At 34.6% G+C, this 5000-nt stretch overlaps 1 protein-coding gene across 1 annotated transcript in view; it reads right to left on the reverse strand.

Moving 5' to 3' along the window:
- Window positions 1-5000, reverse strand: part of LOC137660195 (laminin subunit gamma-1-like) — a 160198-nt gene that overhangs the window by 94632 nt on the left and 60566 nt on the right.

Genomic DNA, 5000 nt, shown 5'->3' on the forward strand with positions numbered 1-5000 from the left:
TCTAATAATAAAACAATCAAATTCACACAATTTTTAGTGAGAGAGAGAGAGAGAGAGAGAGAGAGAGAGAGAGAGAGAGAGAGAGAGAGATAAATTTTCATTATCTAATAATGACAAAACAATAAAATTCGCACGAACTTTTAAAGAGAGAGAGAGAGAGAGAGAGAGAGAGAGAGAGAGAGATTTTCATTATCTAATAATGATATAACAATGAAATTCACAAGCATTTTTTGTTTTACTTTTATTATTAAGTGGAGAAACCATTGGGAAACCCCCCCCCCCTCTCCCGCTTTGAAGGGTGACTCAAATAACGCATTATTGTCACCAGCACAACACCAAACCTATAGTCAATTTCTTTTAGCGAAGCATATTTGCACCGACTCACAGCGGTGCCCTTTTAGCTCGGAAGAGTTTCCTGATCGCTGATTGGTTGGACAAGATAATTCTAACCAATCAGCGATTAGGAAACCTTTTCAAGCTAAAAGGGCACCGTTGCAAGTCGGTGCAAATCTGCCTCGCTAAAAGAAATGGACTATAGATATCTGGTATGCCATGAACCTCAAAACCTTAGTCATGGTCTGCCACTGCCTTGGGGTAGAGTTCTCTTGCTTGAGGTTACACTCGAGAACACTGTTCTCATCTTATTTCTCTTCCTCTTGTTATTTTGAAGTTTTTGTAATTTGATGTTATTATTCTTAAATTGTATATCTCCTTATTTCCTTTCCTTATTGAGCTATTTTCCCTGTTGGAGCCCTTGGGCTTATAGCAGCCTGCTTTTTCATTATTCTTAAACTTCTCTCATAGTATATCTCCTTATTTCCTTTCCTTATTGAGCTATTTTCCCTGTTGGAGCCCTTGGGCTTATAGCAGCCTGCTTTTTCATTATTCTTAAACTTCTCTCACAGTATATCTCCTTTCCTCACTGAGCTATTTTCCCTGTTGGAGCCCTTGGGCTTATAGCATCCGGCTTTTTTATTATTCTTAAACTTCTCTCATAGTATATCTCCTTTCCTCACTGAGCTATTTTCCCTGTTGGAGCCCTTGGGCTTATAGCATCTGGCTTTTTTACTATTCTTAAACTTCTCTCATAGTATATCTCCTTATTTCCTTTCCTTACTGAGCTATTTACCCTATTGAAGACCTTGGGCTTACAACATCCTGCTTTCCCAACTAAGATTGTAGCTTAGTAAAAAATGATGATGATAATAATAATAATAATAAAAATAATAATAATAAGAAGAAATTGTCATGCCTGTAACATTTTATATTGGCTGATGCAATGTATTTTTTTTTTCAATTTGTTAGATAACATGTTACATTCGCTTCTAAATCCAGTTAATTTGTTGAATAACATGGCACATTCCCTTTGTTAATATACAGCTAATTTGTTAAATAACATGGCACATTCCCTTCGTTAACATACAGCTAATATGTTAAATAACATGGTACATTCCTTGGTTAAATTACGGTTAATTCATTAAATAACACGGTACATTCCCTTGGTTAAATTACCGTTAATTTGTTAAGTAACAAGGTAAATTCCTTTTATTATATTACCGTTAATTTGTTAAATAACATGGTACATTACCTTCTACGCACCGTTGATTTCTTACATAATACGGTACATTCCTTTCGTTAAATTACAGCTAATTTATTAAATAACGTGGTACATTCCCTTCATTAAATTAGACCTTAATTTGTTAAATAACATGGTACATTCCCTTCAATACATTCCTTTCGTTAAATTACCGCTAATTTGTTAAATAACGTGGTACATTCCCTTCATTAAATTAGACCTTAATTTGTTAAATAACGTGGTACAATCCCTTCATTAAATTAGACCTTAATTTGTTAAATAACGTGGTACATTCCCTTCATTAAATTAGACCTTAATTTGTTAAATAACGTGGTACATTCCCTTCATTAAATTAGACCTTAATTTGTTAAATAACGTGGTACATTCCCTTCATTAAATTAGACCTTAATTTGTTAAATAACGTGGTACATTCCCTTCATTAAATTAGACCTTAATTTGTTAAATAACGTGGTACATTCCCTTCATTAAATTAGACCTTAATTTGTTAAATAACGCGGTACATTCCCTTCTATATACCATGAATTTTTTTACAAAAAATATTCTCGGCCAGTAATGAGGTACAAGGTTGCACGCTAGCTTGTTCTCAACAACTTAATATTTGTTTTAGAAATATTGGAGGTAAACATAAAATGAAAAGTAGACTGGATTAATATTCTTATTTACTATGATAATTTCTATTACTGATATGATTATTATTAAGAATATATTCTTACGTAAGGTTCAAAAGACCACGAATTTGTATAGCACGGTAGAATCAATAGTTGATATATCAGATGAAACAAGAAAGAATTTAATGTGTATTTTATAGAAAATACCATATTAAAAAATATATGTACGTTAATGCAAACGACAAGAAAAACTTAGCGTAAATCACAATGAATAAAAAGAGAGGAATATAATAAACACACACAATATATATATATATATATATATATATATATATATATATATATATATATATATATATATATATAATATATATACAGTATATATATATATTACAGTGTATATATATATATACATATATATATACATATATATATATATATATATATATATATATATATATATATACAGTATGTATATATATATATATATATATATATTATATATATATATATATGTGTGTGTGTGTGTGTGTGTGTGTGTGTAAATATCACCAACGAAAGGCATTTAATACCGAATTCTATCTTGGGAATATATATCCACTTGGAATTCCCAAGATAGAATTCGGTATTAAATGCCTTTCGTTGGTGATATTTACATTGATTAAAATCACGTGTGCTTGTGATATATGTTGAGAATATATATATATATATATATTATATATATATATATATATATATATATATATATATATATATATATATATATATATATTATATATATATGTATATATATATATATATATATATATATATATATATATATATATATATATATATATATATATATATATATATATTAGCTAGCTGGATAGATAAAGCCGAGAATCAGTAGCCAGTGGCAACATCGTACGTCAGACAGCCACAACGGAGCAAACTGCCCAGGCAGGCGGCCAGGCCAAGGGGCAAGGGGTCAGGTGCATAAGAATGCTGCTGCTGCTGCTAGTCTTCTCCGCTTCCCATGGCATCATCATCTGTGCCAGGAATGCCCCTCCTCAGTGCCCAGATTCAATACAGGGGCATCTAATTGCCCCTCAAGGACCCCAATTTACATGACAAAAGCCTCGTCCGAGCGACAGGGGAGGATGAAAAGAGCGTATATCTGAAGAGAGACGGATCCGTGCAGCCATCCCTCGAGGGATGTAGTCCATTAGACATGTTTGGGGGATTCTTTCGCGCGTTAAACTGTGTTCTGGTTCGCATGTCAAATAGAATGCGGCTGGATGTTGACACTTTCAGTAGAGTTGATGAGGTGGAGAATTGACTTGCAGATGGTCAATGTTTTTAATGAGGTGTTGTGTTTGTGCTGTAATATGTTAACGAAGTCATATCTATCAATAAAATACTTGCAATCAAGAATATTTAATTCCAGGATTATAGTAGCATCCGCTGGAATGTATAATTAGCATTTGTTAAGGTTCGTTTGAACCTTAAATTCAAAGAAACAAAATAAAACAAACACACACAAAATATATATATATATATATATATATATATATATATATATATATATGTATATTACATATGTATGTATATATATATATATGTGTGTGTGTGTGTGTGTGTGCGTGTGTGTGTGTTCCGTGTCAAATCACAGCCAGGCGATTTTCTAATCCGGACAAAAAAAACGTACCTTAAAGAGGCCCCTTCCGTGAGAAATGGCCCTCGCTTCCATTAGAGGCCCTCCCTCCCTCCCTCCCTTCCTTTAGAGGCTCTCTCTCTCCCTCCCTCTCCCCCTATCCCTGGTCCAACGCCCTATGGTAATTATACGAAGAAGCGAGACCCTTCGAAGACAGGTCCGATAGAAAACTCCCTCCTGCGATTATCCGATTGAAACTTATGCTGTTTAAAGGTTTAAAGTCAACTCATGAATGGCAAAGGCAAAGGACAGTGACATTGCCCTAGCAAGCAGGACAACGCCCTAGAGACTGACCATATATACATATGATCAGTGCCCAAACCCCCTCTCCACACAAGCTAGGACCACGGAAGGCCAGGCAATGGCTGCTGATGATTCAACAGATAGACCTACAGGCTCCCCCAAATCCCCCATCCTTATCTCACAGGGACGGTAAGGTTGCAGACACTAAAGATAGCAAGCAGGACAATGCCCTAGAGACTGATCATATATCTATATGATCAGTCCCCCAAGCCCCTCTCCACCCAAGCTAGGACCAGGGGAGGGCCAGGCAATTGGTAATGGGTGCTGATGACTCAGCAGATAGAGCCATAGGCTCCCCAAAAACCCCATCCTTAGCTCACGAGGATGGTAAGGTTGCAGACACTAAAGGAACTAACGAGGTCCTGAGCAGGACTCGAACTCCCGTCAGGCGATCACCAGTCAGGCCACACACTGGTAGAATTCTTTAAGGCCCACACAATGGCGTCTCAAAATAGAAGGTTGTCGATGGAGAATATACATAATTTTCTAATATTTATAATGAGGAAATTTTGTACAAAGCCTTTTCCTTTGATATGGAACGTGCACCTAAGCGGCCTTGTGTGTATTTTTTTTTTTTTAATATTTGTCATTTGAAGTATAAAGGTTTAGGAAAACCTTACGATAGGTTGTTGTTTTCCGGTTTTGTGCATCCCATTTTATCATTATTATTATTATTATTTTTATCATTATTATTATTATTATTATTATTATTATTATTATGATATTACTAGCTAAGCTACAATACTAATTGGGAAAAGCAGGATACTATAAGCCCAAACGGCTCCAACAGCAAAAA

Source organism: Palaemon carinicauda, chromosome 20 (genome assembly GCF_036898095.1).
Source record: "Palaemon carinicauda isolate YSFRI2023 chromosome 20, ASM3689809v2, whole genome shotgun sequence".
Lineage (NCBI taxonomy): Eukaryota > Metazoa > Arthropoda > Malacostraca > Decapoda > Palaemonidae > Palaemon > Palaemon carinicauda.